Raw genomic sequence first — 18,794 nt, forward strand, 5'->3', positions numbered from 1 at the left:
AGAGAGAGAGAGAGAGAGAGAGAGAGAGAGAGAGAGAGAGAGAGAGAGAGAGAGGAAGGAAAAGGAAAGGAAAGGAAAGGAAAAAAACCCAATTGCAATAAAACATGGAACTTTCAGAAGGAGAGAACAGAGTTATGGTTCTAGAGGTGGGAAAGGGGCAGGGGGAGAGGGGTTAGGGAGAAATTGGTTAATGGACACAAGGAATGATTATATTTTGTAATGATGAACATGTAATTATCCTGATTTGATCATCACACGTTGTACACAGTCACTGATATTCAATTATGTACCCCACAAATATGTAAAATCAATTATGCTTCAATTTTTTAAAAAAGGTAAAAAAAAAGAGAGAGAGAGAGAGACAGAGAGAAAGAAAGAAATCCAGAGACAAGAGGATAAATTTATAAATATTTGACTAGAGCTAAGGACACAGGCCCATAATAGCAAATTAGGCCAATTCAGTTCATTGAAGAGGCTGCCTGTGCTGGAAAGGATGCTAAGTCCACACGGGGGCTCGGAGGGAAAGGATCCTGATCCACCACGATGTAGGACACTGAGGGAGTCGCAGTAAATGGTTCCCAGGACTCCAGTTGCCTCCTGGCTTCAGACAGCCCCACCTCTCAGCACGTGGCTGTGGCAGTCACTCTATTCCCTCCCTCGCTCTGCTGCCCTTGGTATACCGACTACCTGTCCCCAGCTCAGAGGAGAAAATAAGCCTGGTGCTTTATAGTCTAGGCCTCCCCCACTTCCCAGTTCCACCCAGTTTACCCCCATCACACTCAAAAGCCACCAATTTGCGCAGAGATATCAGGAGTGTTCCTTCGATATGCAAACTGACCAATCCAGAGCTGTTCCTTCTCTATCTGGCTTGTACGTTCCGGGAGGCAACAACACTCCTCAGCCTTAAACACCCACAGCCAGGTAACAGAAAACGAGGGACCACCCCAATAGCTTGAAGCCTGCTGTCTCTAGGACCTGTGAGTGTAATGAACTTGGTCTTTCTCCTGAGCCTCTTCTGTGTCTCCTCTTGCAGCCACACCTGACTGACCATCACATAAAAGAACACAGAACGGTGGCCCTGCCAAAAAGGAGGCAGAGAGATGGAGAAAGGTAGATTAATTCAAAATACACTTTGGAGAGTGAATTGACAGGATTTGGCTGGTGATTTAGACATTGCGGGCGAGGGAGAGGGTGGACACTTGTAGCATTTCCTGAGCTGGGTCGGACAGATTGGAGGAAGAACAGGTTTGGGTATAAGAATCGCAAGTTGCACTTGGACATGTTAATTCTGAGGTGTCTGTAAACTCCTAAAGGAGATGACAAGTAGGCAGGTGGACATTCAAGTCTGGAGTTCAGCAGAGAGATGCGGGATGGATTGGAGGAGCTGCCCGCATCTGGAAGGTGTTTCATGCTGAGGGAATGAATGAGATTACCTAGAAAAGAGTGTAGAGAGACAAAAGAAAGAAGGTGGCCCTGGGCCTGAAGCCTGAAAATGCCAACATTTAGGGGTAGGAAGGAAGAGCAGATGAAAAGCAGAGTCCCAGGAGGTAGGAGGAAAACCAAGAGCATGGACATCTGGAAGCTAAAAGGAGACACGGCCAGCCATGCATCAAATGTCACTGCCTCTGTGAGGCCACATCCGCCCCTACCGTGACCACCAGCTGAGACCCCTTTTCTCCTCGGGCTTTCCCATCACTCTGTTCACTTTGCTATACACATCACTTTTGGAGGTGGCTCACATGGTGACATCTGACTCCTGCATCGGTTAGTCTGTGAGCTTCCGGAGGGCAGGAGGTATTCGACCCTGAGTCCCCAGTGCCCCACATAGAGCAGAAGAGGCCCTCAATAAGTGTTTGGTAAATTAATGAAATAAAACGAGAATGGCACTGAAATTCGTCCCTTCTGGGGGCAGGTTATTTTCCAATTCTTTTCAAAGAGGGTTCTTAGATATTCTAGACTCAGATCTCATGTGCTACATCACTTTTATTATTAAATCCAGTTAAAGAAGAGAAAGAATGGAATTTTCAGACAGGACACTCTATTCTTCCTTGATTAGGAAGTGAGCTCCACTGGAAACAAAAGCCAGGGCTGAACTCAATGTCATAACCCAGTCTCTACCTTTTGATACAGCTATGATTGGTGGTATTCCAGAGACCCCGAGAAGATGGGCCTGCTGGGCCCCATGTAAGCCTTGGTCTTGGGCTTCTTCCCTCTAAATACCATGTGAGCTGGCATTTAGCCCAGGGCCCATGGCAAAGTGAAAAGGTGCAGCTGGCTGCATGCAACTCAGCCCCACGGCTGAAAAAAACAGTGGAAGTCTGTGTCAATAGCACTAGCACTGAGTGCTAGAAAAGTCCCAGATTTGGGAACAGACAGATCTCTATTGGAGGCTGTGGCCACCTCTTTGTGCTGATGTTTTCACTCCCACATGTGAATCCTCGTAAGACACGGTCCGTGGAGTGAGGTGGGGTTTTAAGTCCCAACTTTGATGCACGAAACTGGGTAGCTCACAGTGGCCACCCCTCAGGCCCTCATCCACAACTCCAAAAAGCTCTGAAAACCGAACACCTTTTTGAAATTCACTTGGCCTCAATGCCCTGTCACAAGGCCATTTATAATCTTCATCCCACTGAGTGAGACTGTTTAAATATTCCTTTGCAAAAATATTGATGTATTTTATTCTTTTTTTTGTCTTTTTTTCGTGTCCGGCAACGGATCACAACCCTCAGTGTCGCGCCCGTACCGAACCGGGACCGGCAACGGGATCGCAATCCTCGGTGTTGCACCCGCACCTCGCTCAGCCAGTGAGCGGGAACCGGTCTGTATGTGGGATCCAAACCCTCGGCGGGAGCGCCACCGTGCTCCCAAGCGGCGCACTGTAGCAGTGCGCCACCGGGCCGGCCCTTGATGTATTTTATTCTGCAGTGCTGCTGCACCAGGGATGCTATGTAACATATGATACATAATCCACATCCAAAAAATTCTGAATTCCAACATATCTGGCTCCAGGTTTCCAGATAAGGGATTGTGGACCTCTACTGGATCACATTAAATTGATTTCCTCCTCTTTAAAATGGGGATAAAAATAGCGATGATTACAAGAGATAATGTTTATAAAATACTTAGCACTGTGCCTGGCATAGTATAAATTCTCAAAAAAGTGCTAGTTCTTATTACTGGCATCCATAAAATGGGCTCTTTGCAGGATCCAATGAGAGAGCACAGTGCCTGACACTTGGCAAGCACTGAAAACATATTTGAAGGAAAGGACGGAAGGTTTTGGAATAAGAACATGTTGTACAATGAAGTGCAAATAGATGCACGTGAGGGACTCTAAAGGTCTGCCCATCTGCTCCCAGCCGAAGCCTGATTAAGAGCTCCTGGGAAGTGGGAAGTGACTGATTTTCTGAGATCAAGCCCCAGGCACTGCTACAACACCTGTGTGTGCTGCAGAGGTAACAGCATGGCCAGTGTGTGTACCAGGCTTTACTCACTCCACCTGCTGAGGATCAAATGCTAATTGTCTCCCAATTGGAAGGCGCATTAAATAAGATAAGTGAAAACTCTGATGCTTACAGCAGGGACAGCCAAAGCCAGACACACCTCCCCTCCCCAAATATGCAGGTGTTTATGTTTTGTTTGTTTGTTTGTTTGTTTTGAGAAACTAGCATCAGAGGCAACTCTAGAAGCCCATTTCTTTTCTGGACTTCACAGATGGCTCGAATCTTACTTTTTACTGTGGCCAGTGTCACTCTGGTTTGAGACTTACAGTTCAAAGGTGTCCAAATGAGCCAATTTTGCATCCTTTAGCAAAACACTAGAAATGGGTAGAAACATACTTCCTGGAATCTGGAATCCAATTTGCAGAGAAGGAAGGGTTGGCAGAGTCTTTTAAAACATTTTTATTTTTCTCTCTGGACAAAAAATGAGGCATCTGGCAGTCAATGTGGTCTAAAAGTCCTTTTCTTATGTGTTCATTTTTCAGAATTTTCACTGTGTAATTGTGAAGATTGGTGGTTGACTGTCTCACCTTCCAGGTAAGAAATATGGGTTTATTTCTAAATTCCCCATTTAAGGGGTAGAGCACGGCATTAGAAGATGCTAAGTATTAACACCTTGCCTCAGGTGGGACAGTGGACCTCCAGCGTCCCCTAGGCCCACCACTCAGAGGACTGGGGAAACTCAGCCAGCCCCACTTACACACCCTGTAAGGGTCCAGAACCTTCCTGCCACTCTCAGCCCCTCTGACTTAATGCTTTGTCATTTCTCTGAATCCATTCAACAGCCCTACATAGGCTGCCCAAGCCACTCTCAGAACTCAGTCACCCAGAGCTCAACCCCCACACTGGATCCCAGATGAAGCTACTTGCACCGCACCCCTCCTGGAACGTGTACAGATTGTGCTAAAAATGTAGAGGTATTTCGCAAGGCAGGGTCACGTTGACAAGCCTGTCATTTCCCCACCCTCACCCTCTTCTTTTTCCACTTCTATTTCCCTGGAGTGTCAGACAGACTTTTCCATGTGGCCCATAAATTAATTCTTTCCTAACCACCTCCAACCTGTCTGACACAGAACAACACACACTCTCTCAGAGAACCTCACAGTTCCACCCCAACTGCACAAAGTGAAGGTATTCCTCCCAAACAGAATTCCTCTCCGAAAGGAATTCCAGGGGATGCTGTTTACTCCATTTCATGTCAGGGGAAAAGGTGACCCTCTTGGTTGAAGATCCAGGCGCTCAGAAGCCTGGAAGAGCCATTGGCTCGAGAACAGGAATCGTGCAGGGTGAAAACACCGGCACAGGGGACTCTGGAGAGCTTGCCTCCCTGCCGGTAACTCCTCACCCTGCCCCTGGAACCCATCTCTCCTCCCCGAGTGATGGCCCCTGCTCTGTTTGAGCCTTAATCGCCCCTGGGCTATTGCAATGGGCCCAGACTAGCACAGGTCCTGGTACCCAGTGTGTGCAACCTGGGTGATTCTGGAGTTGAACAAATGAGTGAGGCGAGTTCTGAGGAGCCCCAGTCCTGCTCTGTCAGGGATCTATCAACAATGGATGCACCAGATGGTTTTTGGAACTGGAGATACTTCAGTGAAGAAGACCACCATACAGATCCATCCCAATGGGAGTCAAGAGACTCAACAGGATATATGACGTCAGGTAGTGACAAGTGTTGCAAAGGAAAACAAAGCAGGTAAAGGGATGGGGGAAGGTGCAGGAACTAACTGGGTGGTAGTGACCTTGGACAAGGTCGTTATTCTCCAGCATAAACGACGTGCTTAGACCCAGCATTCCAGGTAAAGATCAGGCTAGCGCTAGGACTCAAATCTGCAGAGCTCTAGATGTACAGCTCAGGCAGTTTAACTCCAAGCCTCTATTTACATAAACAAAATGGAGATTCAAACACCCTGCTCATAGGGTTCTTGAAAGGACAAAAGTAGACCATGTCCACGAAGCATTGTGCCTGGCAGTCAGTAAATGCTCCACAAATGGCAGTTATAATAATGATGCTCTTTAATGGGAGAAATTCAGAAACACGTGGCTCAGAGCTTGGTCCTGAAAGCAGCACTGTAGGTTCAACAGAGAGGAATCTTGGTCCTCAATAGCAGCACCTCCCAGAACAGTCCAGGTAATCCCACAACCTACACTGCCTGCTGTGATAAAGTCGCTCTAGTCCACTCCACCCTTGGGAACGGGCACAGCCCTAACTGCCCAGCTGCTTGTCAGGTTTGTCCCCAGTGCCCTTGCCCAGCACTAACTTTGGGCTGGGAAGGAGGCAGAGGCCCAGCCCTGCAGCAGTCCTGAGGTCAGCCCCAGCACCAACCCAAAGTGGCTTTCTAAACTACAGTCATGATTCCTCTGGCCTCAGTCTCTGTGTCAGTAAAACAAGTCCTATGGACCTATCTTTCCCCAACAGGCTTTCCTGATTGACCCAGAAAATAAGAAGAAATCAATGGCAAGGCTGGAAACATCACTTTTCAAGGGGAGGATCACGTAAACGCATGGAACTCATCTGTCACAATGGCCCACATGGATTCCCTGACATGTGATCAAATGATTGCATTTACCAACCAACACGCACTGATGGCAGAGGCTAACGTACCAGGAGCTGAGGAAGCTTAGGGGTCAGGACGCTCAGTAGCATGTGCCCCCACTTGAGGGCAAGACTGAGCAAGACAAGACACCATAGGGGTCGGGGTGGGGGGAAGCCCAAAATGCTTCCCAGAGGCCGAGGGCACTGCCCTGCCTGGGCGGATCACACTCTAGCTCTGGTCCTGTCCTGGGGCTGCAGGCAGAGCCAAGGGGCTGACCCCTCTACCTGCACACCCACCTGGGTCCCAGTAACAATATCCCCCAGGTGGACCTTGTTGAGCACCCAGGACCTTCTCCCTTTGACCCCCCAAGGAGAAGGAGCTGAGCACAATGCTGTGCTCCCTGCTCAGGGGTCACTGTGAGCCAGGCCTCACGGCTCCCTCATCTCCCTTCCTCTCCCCCATTGTACCCAGGCTCAGCTGCCCCACTGTGCCCAGCGAGAATCAAAGGGCTGAATTCTCCCATGATCTGGCTGGAGCCACCTGAGCAAGAAACTGTTAAAAGATTTACAGATGTGGCACCACCAATAACAAGTTGCGAAGCTGAAACTCTTCTAAACTCTCTGTGATAAAAAGCAACCATTGATTATGGATGCTAGAGGTGAAACTAATTTACCTTTCTTTTGTCTATTGAAAATGATACTAGAAAATTGTTGTCAGATAAAGGGGCAAAGAGTATGCAGCTGAAATATAACAGGTGCACCAGGCAGCTAAGGAATACTAATCATTTTTGCATTAGTTTTACATGATTTGATTGTTACATTGTGTAGGGAAAATATAGGAAAATGGTCAGGGCCCCTCCGATATTCAAAATATTGCTGAGCATTTGCTGTAAAAATCCACATGCGCCCAAGTGTTCCTTGGTTACTATCTAATGTAATTGCGTATGGGCACCCAGGTGTCCTGGGCTATGGACCTAAGTATAAAGGACTAACGGTTCTGATACACAGCACTTCTTGGGATGCCCTTGGAGGCCACTAGGGTGGCTGCTCCTAGCTCTGAACAAAGCTTTTTTTTTTACCCACGGCTCCCAGGATCTTTTCCTATTACCTAGCTCGTGGACCTGCGTGTGAAGGGTTTGTGACCCAGTCTGTACAATGGGCTTGAGGGGCCTGTGAGCCCGAACCTTAGCAATACACATTGTCTTCCGGATTTTGTCATATTTGGAGTATTTGTCAGTTTTTATTTGTTGCAATCCCTCTTCTCATATTCTAAATACAGTACTCACTTCCATACCTAATATTGTTTTTGCAACTCTGCATTTTTTTTCTTAAAGAGGGGGTCCCTCAAATTGAATCAGTTTCAAGCCCTGCATTGCCTGGATCCTCCCCTACTAAGCCAGGCCAGGCCCTGAGCTGCAGTCCCTTTGCCAGCAGCCTCAGTTAAGCCTCATAATAACCCCATGAAGTCACTCTATTATTATCCCCATTTTAGATATGCAAACAGGCTCAGAAAGGTTGAGTAACTTGCCCAGCGTCACACAGCATAAAGTAGGATTCAGATCCAGGGAGTCAGCCTCCAGTGCCCTCTCTCTTAATCACTCGGTTGCTCTAATAAACATGAAGGCTTAATCTCCCTGGTGCATCCTCTCATTTTGCCTCTTGTGATTACCACACAGCGACCAACCCAAAGCTAGCCACACCCAGCTGGCTTTTCCTTGAACCAACTGTTGACATTGGCTCAACTGTTCCCCATTTCCAGGTGCCTCCTGTGCCCGTTGTGGGGTGTCCCCCATTCACACCATCCTGCTTATTCCTCGCAACGGTAGTGCTGTGGCTTGGCTCGGCTTTTTAGCTGAGGAAACTGAGCCTTAGTGAGGGGAGCAGCTTGCCTGAGATCCCTGAGCACAGCCACAAGTGGTGGTGCCAGAGTTTAAATGCAGGCAGACCTCTGCCTCCCTGGCCCAGCTCTTGGCATTGTGAGGGACAGAAAGTGCCTTCTTATCCTAAAACCTCTCTAAATGGGTGGGTGGTACAGGGAACTACTCCCCATCAGAAGAAACAGGGTAACATTTGTAGGTGGAAAGAGTGCATGGAAGGCTGTTTCCAGTTATGGTTTTCATTATAAGCATCAGAGTAAACACAGACACAGGAAAAGAAGAGACAGGTCTCAGACTAAATACACGGCTAACTGTCGCTCCAGCCATCACAAAGGGAACAACCTGTTCTCTGCAGTACATCTTGTAGTGCCTTTTCATGAATCCTGTAGAGAAAACGAAAGCCTGGATCCAGCCAGCTTTTCCATGCTACCTGGCCCAGAAATCCCTGTGCAGGGTTTTTTTTCTGAGAGAACCAAAGCAAATAAATGGAAGACGTCGCACTGTTCTCTCAGGGCTCGGCACCCACCCATGACTTCACCCCTGGCCCCAAGGCTCACCCCGCCTCTGCACTGTCACCTTGAATCCTGCAAAGAAAACTCGAGGCCTCAGCCACGGCTAGCCGCAGCCCTGTGACATGCTGCCAAGGGGAGCAAAATAAAGCTGAACTTTCAGCCAAGTCCCGGAGCCAGCATCCTGCCAGCTCCTGTTTCCAGATCCACTGCCAGGGAGAGAAGGACTCTGTCTTCTTCCAAAATTACTGAGTGGACCAGCGAGAGGTGAGCGGGAGAGCAAGGATCCTACTTGAGGCTTCCCCAGTGACCCTGGCATGGCAGAAGAAAATCATTTCAACATTTCACATACCTCATCGTCTGCTTCTTTTCCCCTGGAGTAAAAGGCAAAACAACGAAGTTCTATTGAGCTCTGTCCTGCAGGAGGAGGCAGGGCTCAGAGGAGAGGAAGATACTGGGTTCCAACTCCTGTCAAAAGAACACACAGCTGTTTCAGGAAGAGGGGGTGGACAGATCCAGGCGCTTTGTTCCTTGCAGGCCCTGTAAGGAAAATGGGCTGCAAGGAAATGGACTGTTTATCAGGCCTTTTGACTCGGAGCTACATGCCAAGGCAGAAGTGTTCCTTATTGGGCCCATGAATGGCCCGGCCTCCCTCGCCAAGCAAAACCACAGTCCAGACTGGGCCTGGTGTAGGAGGGAAGGCCACCACCCTTGAAAGGGACACATGGGTCAGGCTGCCCATGTCACCCACTCCTGGGCAAAAAAATGGGAAACATTCTGGACCCAAACAACCTTAAGTGACTGATTCTTGGAACAGCCAATGGAGAAGTTAAAAAAACAAAAGAAAAAAAAAAAAAAAACATTTGAGGGTGGATGAAGGGCTCCTGAGAGTCCTTAAGACTCTTGGAGAAATTCTACCTAAATCTTCCTCAAAGTTAAGCCCTTCCTCTGCATCCTGTAGGGTTTGGAAGTTCTGTTTTGCTTGAACATTGCATTTTTATAGAATGTTGTGAGATCTCCCGCACTGCAAACCATGGCATAAGAACTTTTTTTTTGTTTTGTTTTGTTTCTGACCTATAAGAACTTTGAAAAGGCAGCCCAACCCTGCTCTTTGTCTGAGTGATGCTTAACCCTTCCCACACCCAACCTCCTTCTTCCCAAACAGAATCTTCCAGCTAGAAGAGACCTTAGAGCAGTGAATTTTCAAACATCAAAGTAGCTAAAACTTTTTCTAGAAGCAAAGAAAGTCATTCTCAGAACCCCCACACCAAACAGTGCACACAGAGTGCTTTGGCTGGAGCAGGGGAGTGAGTCTCAGGGCCCCCTCTCTCATCCTTCCCAAGTGGCTGAGACATCTCCAGGGAGTGCATTTGGAAATCCCAGACTAAAGAGAGGAGACCAAAGCTGGCAAGAAGGAGCTAAGGCCTGGCCCCTGGGTTGCTCAGCAATGCCTAAGCCAGCCTCTTTCTCCTGTTCTCCAGAAGGAAACATTTCATAGCTTCCTCCTCTGAGGGCATGAGCTAGTTGCCCACAGCCTTTAGGGTCTGGAGGTTCTTTCTAAAAACTTGCTACGTCTTTCCTGCTGGTATCCACTCAAGCTGAACAAACACACACGTTACACTCTGGCATTCTGCTCCCACCTCTGTACCCCAAAGAAAGTGTACATATATGTTCACAAGAGATGTGTGCTAGAACATTCGTAGCACACCCCAAACTGGACACTCCCCCAAGGCCCATCATCTGAACAGATAAGTTGTCACCCAGTCCCACAATGGGGTTCAATCTATGGCAATGAGAATGAATGAGCCACAACAAGGATGAACCTCAGGCACACAGTATTGAGCAAAAGAAGCAGGCACAGAAGAATTCATGCCAGATGAGCCACTCCCTGGGCCAGAGCAGAGCAGTACAGCTCATGGAGCAGCTGCCAGGACACGGCAAAGCCACAGCAGCGCCCCTCACGTGAAGCTACGTGGAGTCTGCAGGGACGAAGGGTGCCGTGACCACGGGGGTGGGGGGGAACACACACACGCACACACACACACGCACGCACGTGCACACACGCATACACACGCATGCACACATACGTGCACGCACGCACAGAATGAAGCTACGTGGAGTCTGCAGGGACGAAGGGTGCCGTGACCACGGGGGTGGGGGGGAACACACACACGCACACACACACACGCACGCACGCACGTGCACACACGCATACACACGCATGCACACATACGTGCACGCACGCACAGACGCATGCACGAATGCACACACATGCGCACACACATCGCTTTGGAGTGCACCATCCCACTCCCCAGGCCAGCAAAGCTACTCACAAGCTTCCCCTGCACCCACACGAGAAGGAAAGGCTGCAGTTGACCAGAGGAAAGAGTCACCCAGAGGCTGGTGCGTCCTCACAGGGGACTTGTGCAGGGCCTGCCCCTCAGAACACATTTGGAGTGCCCAGATAGCGGACTGATCCACCAGCGGAGCATGGAGGGTACACTGGCCGCTGATCTGCCTTCTATTCAACATGGGAGCCACACGGTGGAGGCCAGTCGGTGTGACAGAACCACAGGGGGCGCCATATGCAGGGAAGACTTGGTCCGGGCTAGATTTTCCACACAGCCCAGTTGCATTTGTGGAGACCCATGTGGCCAGGAAGTGACTAAAAGGTCGAGGATTAAAATGCAGTCCACACAAAAAGTCTGAGGAACAGCAATGCAGCAGTTTAGCTCAGGCACAGAGTTCAAGTTAGGGTCCCCACAGGAAGTGTCCCTGAAATCTGGAAACTAACTATAGGACAGCAAAGTAGTTCCAGTGCAGTGTTGCAGTGGTGGTGGTTGCTACAAATTCACCACAGAGCAGGAAAAAACCACAGAGACAGTGTTCTGATAGTAGGCACTAAAGGTCTAACACCACTGAAGAACACCTATAAGACACCTATACGACCCAGGTCTTGAATTTATTGAATACACACTGAATGATTCCATTTATTTAAAATTCAAAAATAAGTAAAACTAACTTGTGGTGTTAGAAGTCAGGATGGTGGTTTCCCTAGGGGTGGAAGTGACTGGAAGGGACCCAGGGACATTCCAGGGGGGCTGGTCAGGTCTGTTTCTTGAGTTGGGTACTGTTACTTTGTGTGTCCGCTTTGCAAGAATGCATCACCAATGTGCCTTTTCCATATGTATGTGAAGAACAAAAAATAACAGGAACCTTCTTTCTGGAAGCTGCGCTCTTGGGCACTCTTGTTTTCCTGCCGCTCATTGAGAGCCACAGGACTGTGCATGGGCCCTGCCTTTTCCCTCTGTTGGGCTCCCCTCCTGATCCCAGGCACCACTGAGCACCTCAGAAGGGGACCGGGGACCATAGGTTGCATTAAACAATCCAGGAATCTGGACCCAAGGTTAATGGGGAAAAGAAAGAAAACAGTTTGGAGCCTAAAGAGCCAGGTTATAATAAACTGGTGCTGTCGATGAGCAGGCACTGCTCACGGGTCACGTGGGTCTTCCACATGACAGTTTATAAAGCAGCCTCTCTCCTTTATCCAGTGGATTCTCACGCTCATCCACGAAGTGGTAGGGAAGTGTCCTTCTCCACCACTTTCTTTTTTTTTTTCCTTTTTGTCTTTTTTTTTTTTCATGACTGGCAACAGATCGCAACCCTCAGTGTTGCGCCGGCACCTCGCTCAGCCAGTGAGCAGCCGGTCCGTATGTGGGATCCATACCCTCGGCAGGAGCGCCACCGCACTCCCAAGCGGCGCACTGTAGCAGTGCGCCACCGGGCCGGCCCCTTCTCCACCACTTTCACAGATGAACATAGAGTGGCTTTGAGAGTGTCAGGGACTCGTGCAGAGTCACCAGCTGGGACATTTCCCTGGCAGGTCCAGTGCTGCTCTTCCCACCTTGGAGGGGAACACTCTACAGATCAGCAGAAGAATACAGCTCCGGGCTGGGTAGAAAGCATCTGCCTGGAAGGCAGACAACTCAACTTCTACAGGATTCCAGTAGGACCTTCCTTCTTCCCTGACACACTTTCTTCCCCGAACTCTCAAAACAAAGGAGCACACATTTATGATCATTTCTTAATTGAGAGGCAGGGAACCATAGCAAAGAGCCTTGGGCAGCAGAGCCCTGCCAATCAAAGTGTCCAGAGGCTGCCCAGGTAAGAGCTTGGCACAGTGCCCAGCCCTGGGTTGGTTAATCTCCTCATGCCAGCCCTAACAGCCCATGAATCTATGAGATAGCTGCCAGCATTCAGCACTTGTCCGTCTTCCACATCCCGAGGCAAAGGATTACAGGGCTTCAGCATTGTGGTAGAGGTGGCTGCAGCCTAGATATGGGGAGCCCTGACTTCACGTCCCAGATCACTTCCTGATGGGAACCATGAAGGTCAAGATCTCCATTCTGCTTGCCTCCGTGGGGGTGTGAGGATTAAGTGTTCTTGGCAAAGAACACTATAGACACCAAGGTTGTAGTTTGTCATTATTTGTTTAATCCTAAATATGTTTAGAGCAGTCACAAAAGACATGCTTGCTGATGCTTGCAAGGGATAGAGCTATCTGGCTGGCTTCCTGCTCTGTGTAATGGGGATAATCGTAACCCCACCTCCCAGGGTGGTTGAGAGGCTATAGAGCTTGGTGGTTATGAGCATAGACTGGAGCCTGGCTGCCTGGGTGTGAGTCCTGGCTCTGCCCCTTATGCTGTACAATCCTGGACAACTGACTTAACTTCTCTGTGCCTCTGTTTCTACATCTGTAACATGGGGATAATAGCACTTGGCACATGGTAAATGCTATATGCATGATACCCATTACTGCAAGAGTTAAAGGAGATGCTCCCTGCAAAGGACTCATCATAGTGTCTCAAGCTGCTGAAGTCCCCGCTCTGATAGTTTGCATTCTAATGACATTCAGCCCCTACCTTGTGCCACATCCATTACCATCAGCTTACTCTGGCTTCCCCACTACCAGGGTAGATGATGTTATGGTGGGATAGTCATGGAAAGACCCCACACTTGTCTCTTATTCCAGGGATGGTGTCTCAAACCATACAGCTTTACGAGGTTCCCACCTGATCTCCAGTTTCCTTTGGTCTAACTTGGGACTGTAATCTTTGCCCTATTTACCTTCTGGGGTTGTGTGAAAGTCAAACAGGGCTTTGTAGACAGGAGTGGGCTCTAAACAGGGCATGGCTGTGACCTTGAGGAAAGCTGAGCTTACCTGTTTAGGATGTAGTTCTGCTCTGGGAAGGGGGCTGGCCTACATTGCTTCTTGGGACTCTCACAGCCCAGTGGAGGGGTGAGGCTTTCTAGAAGGATGAGGACAGCCTTCTAGACAAGATTGATAAGGGAAACCAGCTGCCTGTTTCTCACCTAAGAACCAAGGGGGAGCAGGAGGAGAGGAGAGATTCCTTGGTTGGAGAAATCCTCCACCCAGCTGTGTCTGGGGCCCAAGCGCAGGCGATCATCTGTGCCTGGGACCCCCTTGGATGGGAGCTCCTCACACCTTCCAACGTCTCAACAAAACAGTCTAACCTACAGCATGAAGAAATGTGGTTAGCCCAAGGGGAGGACTTCCTGTGTGAGGGAGGTTGTCTTCCTGAAGACAGGCTGGAAAACTAACCAGCTGGGGAGGGGGAGGCAGCCTCACCCTGCAGGACTGATAAATCCTCCTCCACTCAGGCCCTGTGTGCTGGTGGTTGGTTCTTTGGGGTCACCTTATCAACAACCAGCCAGCTTTGGCTTTCTGTGAATGCCACAGAACAGCCAACCCACTCAGGAGCCCCACTGCACCCTCCCAAGAGAAGCCCTGAACCCACAGGGAGAGAGAAGGGGGAACAGAGGCAACCAGCCAAGCAAGGAGAGGGAAACCCAGCTTCCTGAGACAGGGCTCAGGTCTTCTAGGGTACACAGAGAACTTTCCTCCCTGCCTGAGTCACAGCAAAGGCCAGGGTGAGAACCCAACAGCTATGAACTTAACCAAGAACAGGCCATCCCACCGGGGTCTCCCTCCCACCCAGTTAGCCTGGGAAGCACTTTTCCTGCCCAAAGAGCCTGCACACGGAGCTGGTTTGCAGTGAAGAAAATCTTAAAAATTATAAACCAATACTAATTATAACACTAGAAAAAAGAAAGTCCAATAAAGTGCTTTATAAATCCAGTGACATGGTTCTATGAGCCATGTGGCCTCAGGCAAGTCAGTTTCCCTGTCCGGGCCTCACAGCTCCCATGTAGACACCAACCAAGTTGAAGCAAAACAATCCTGAGATCCCCAGGATCCTTTGTGGCTCTTTGATTTGTTGTTTTTGGGGTGGCAAGGACTTGGCGGGGACCCATGAAGGCTTGGTGCTGTGAAAAGCCTGTTCTCACTTGCTCTGCAAACCTGGCGGATGCGTGTGCAGCCTTCAAAGCCCAAAAGCCACCTCCTCAGAGATCCACTTCCTGGCCAGAAGAAATTCTCCCCCTGAGTTCCCACAGCCCCTGTGCAGACGCTGCTTTCACGGTGCCTGGAGCTCACAGATGGAAGCGGATGAGCTCACCCTGGGTGGGGTAGGGTGTCAAGAGCAGAGAGGGCCCCGGGACAGCTGGCATCAGGGATCTCAATGGAAGCACACAGTCAAACGCCAGATCGCCATGGGACGAGGAATGAAGGTCAGGCTAGGAAGTGACCTCACTCAGCCTAAGGACCTCTTTCAAGAAGCTTGTCTGGGAAGGGCTGGAGAGGGAGTGTCAGCTAGAGAGGCCCTGGAGAAGCAGGAAATCCTCCCAGAATGTGCTGCAGACATTGATGGGGCAGGGCCAAGGAGAGAAAGAGCCTGGAGATGCAGAGGAGGGAGAGAACTGATGCTGAAGAGCATCCCATGAGACAGAAGGGGCTGCTTTGGACACAGATGGAGGGATGCCCCCAGAAGAGACCGAGGCCCTTCCCCTCTGTGCAAAAGGGAAAGAGAAAGGGATGAGCGGGTTGGTAGTAAGTTCACAGCACAGGAAGTTGAGAAGTTCTAATCCCTAGCAGCAGAGGTGGAGGGTATGAGGGGTGGGGGGAGGTGGGAGAAGACGGACGGCCCTGAAGAATCTTATGGCCAATCTGCATTTCAGCCTGAAGGTACTGGGGAATCCTTGAATGATATTAGGCAAAGGGCATTACAGGATCTCCTCTTTAGAAGGATCATCAGCTGCAGGCTGAGGATGGGTGGGAGGAGACTCTCCAGCCAGGAGGCTACTGGCCAATGTCCAAGTAAAGAAGTAAAGACCTAAACCGATGGAAGGAACCAGAAGATAAGAAAGCAGCAGTGGTTTGACAGAAAGGAAGGGGCATCTTGTGGCCTTAGGTGGCATGAAATTCTCTTTAAAACTTTGCTTCAAAGTCACCTTCTTGGTGAGACCTTCTCTGATTCAAAATTACTTTCTTTTTGTAGTTTACTTATTTATCTTAAAAATTTTTTTTCTTCCTCTACCAGAATGTCAACTTTTGGGACAGATATATTCTTTTGTATGTTTTGTACCAATGTGAAAGCACCTGGCACTCAATAAATATTTGTAGCCCGAAAAAACTTGCCTATTACAGGACTTGGCCCCTAAGTGTACAATAAGCACTATTTTTAAAGCAGACAGCAATGATAATGGCAATGAAAACAGCGTGCCATGGGATGAAGGGAGAGAGGTAGGATGTATTGAGTCCTGCACTACCCAAAGAGTGGACCGTGGGCCAGCAGTATCGGCATCACTGGGAGCTCAGTGAAACTGCAGATCATCATGCACCACCCAGCCCTGCTGAATCAGAGTGTGCAGGGTGGGGCCCAGGAATCTGTGTATGAACAAGAAGGCTCTAGATGAGCCAGACATCCGCTAAAGTTTGCAAAGCTCTGCTCGGGGTTGATTCCCAGGTTTCCGGTCAAAGTAGGTGGGTAGATGGTATTGCTGTTGACTAAGAAATAGAATTTAAGATGCTGGGGGTGGGGGAAGTTGGAGAGTTCTGTTCTAGATGTGTTGAGTTTGAAGAAACCTGCTGAAGACCACCCCGCTGTGGGAGCCTAGAGAAAGAGCCCCTCGGTAGCCCCACCAGGGAGTTGCTAGTGCATAGGCAAAGGGGCAGTTGAGGTGAACAGGAGCAGGTGGGTCTCAGGTGTGCAAAGAAGAACAGAGGGCAAAGGGGGGCGTCCTTAACAGGCACCACCCTGAAACCTGAGGGGCCCAGCAGGACATCCAGGAACACAGGTGTCATGAGTGCCAGGAGAAGACGCCAGGTGCTGCCGTGACATCAGGTGAGGGCTGCAAGTTAGACCACAGTAAGCTGCTCATGGGGTGCAGCCTGACACCCCGGCTTGCCCCCACTCTGGCTGCTCTCATCTGACCACCTCTGGCCCCACTTACCTCTGCAAGAGGGTGCTGCCGTGACATCAGGTGAGGGCTGCAAGTTAGACCACAGTAAGCTGCTCATGGGGTGCAGCCTGACACCCCAGCTTGCCCCCACTCTGGCTGCTCTCATCTGACCACCTCTGGCCCCACTTACCTCTGCAAGAGAGAAGAAAGCCATGGACGTGTGCCTGGGCAGCGTGGCTGCTGCCTGAGCTCGGTGTGAAGGTGACAGGGTGCTGTGTAGTTATCTGAGAATCGATAAGGGATGCCAGGCAAGCAGAGGTGTGGTGTAAATCCTGTGCCGCACAGAGAAGGGCCCAGGTGGCTCTGGGAACCAGAAACCCAACTTCTGTTTTCCAGCTCTGCCTCCAACTCCCGGCACCTCCCTGTGTGGGCCTGGTTAATTCCACCCCTCGCTGCTGGGTGAAAATGTGGGGCTAGTGTCTTTGGCTCTGCATGTGCACCCCAGCTCTGGGGGCTCACCACACCCCTGATGCCCAGCCAGAGTCCAGGCTAAGACCCCCTGCATTGGAGCAGTTGGTGCTTGCAGAGCTGCAGAGACCAGAGTCAGGAGAGCAGACCCACAGCCTGCAGGGGGAGGAAGGGCCTTCCAGGTGGGGAGGCAGGAGCCAGCAGGTGTGCCTAATCCCAGGCTTTATCTGGCTACGTCAGAACTGCTGAGAGTCGAGTTCTGCAGAAGTCTCCCTCCCTCAGCCACACTGGGAGGCCCCAGATACAGAAAGGGGGCATCTCACATGGGGAGAAGTAAAATTTGGGGGGCTGGCCTCTGTCTGTTTCCTGTTCTCCCTCCCAGAGGAAGACACCATCTCTCAAGGGGCCCACTCCCGGTCCCAGCCTTGTTGTCCCCATGCTGCTGCTCCTCTGGCGGGCCCACAGCACAGTCTTTCAGGTGACCTGAGAGGAATAAATAAGTCACTCTCATCTGCAGGGGTTCAAGTCCCTCAGGCTTTTATGCCAGTGGTAATCCATCAACTCTCCCAGTGTCCCACTAGCCCAGCCTGCCTCCGAAAGGTGCTCCCCAATTTACAGCATCAGTGCCAGAACCCTCTGCTTGAAGCCTTTTGCTGACGGGGAACTCACCACCTCCCCAGACAGCCTGTTTCATCTCTGGACTATTCTGATTATAAAGCATGTCTTTTCAGTGTGGAGCTGAGCTTGGCCTCCCAGGATGTTATTAATAATAATAAAGGCTACCATTTGCCTACATACATGGTCTCATTTAAACCTTACAGCAGTCAGTGGGCACCCTCCCCATTTCCCAGACAGGAAACTAAGGCTCAGAGGTTCAGAAACACGGACAAGTTGACAGAGCCAGCAGGGTCTACCTGTCTGTGCTAGCATTGCCCTTGCCATTGAATACAACAGCTCCTGGGAGACAGAGTCCCTGACTGTCTCCCCTCCAAACCAAACGCCATCTTGCTGAGCACACTTCAGCAAAGCCTCGCCCTCCAGCATTTATTTGGTCAGTGAACACTGGGAGGGCATTTACTCAGTACCTGGGACTGTGCCTAGGAGTGGGGCAGGCACAGAAATGAATCAGACCCACTTCCTGCACCTTTCCAGTCCAGACTGGTGCGGGAACACGTGTGAACACAGGTGCCGGAGGTATCTGGCGACATGCGCCCAGGCCAGGCTTCCTTTCCACCTGGGGCCCCAGCTCCTATTGTTTGCCGTGTTTTGCTTTTTTACCATCCTCCTACTTTTGCTTTTGGCACCTTACCTCCTCACAGCAACCCATCCTGCTGGAGGTCGTTTCCACCCCCACTGTATAGATATGGCACGTGGGACTCAGGGAAACCGCTGTAAAATCAGAGTGCCCAGGTGAACTGCTTTCCCCAGGACAGTTCTGGTTTGTACCTGCTGTGGATCAGTTCGTGGGCTAATTATTTTAGTCCCAAATTTCACTCTCAAAAGCATGCAGGTCTGGAGGATAAATCACAGGGTCACCCTACATAAAAATTGTTCAGTAAAGAAGAGTTCAGTGAAGTCCTCTTCA

At 50.1% G+C, this 18,794-nt stretch overlaps 1 protein-coding gene across 1 annotated transcript in view; it reads right to left on the reverse strand.

The window, feature by feature from the left end:
* LOC103604067 (N-acetyllactosaminide alpha-1,3-galactosyltransferase) overlaps positions 1 to 18,794 on the reverse strand; it is an 80,774-nt gene that overhangs the window by 36,942 nt on the left and 25,038 nt on the right. Inside the window, exon 2 of the mRNA XM_008588663.1 lies at positions 8,772 to 8,887. The gene's annotated coding sequence lies outside the window, so the exon portion shown is untranslated. The remainder of the gene's footprint in view (positions 1 to 8,771; positions 8,888 to 18,794) is intronic.

The sequence above is a fragment of the Galeopterus variegatus genome, unplaced genomic scaffold, assembly GCF_000696425.1.
Source record: "Galeopterus variegatus unplaced genomic scaffold, G_variegatus-3.0.2 Scaffold4944, whole genome shotgun sequence".
Lineage (NCBI taxonomy): Eukaryota > Metazoa > Chordata > Mammalia > Dermoptera > Cynocephalidae > Galeopterus > Galeopterus variegatus.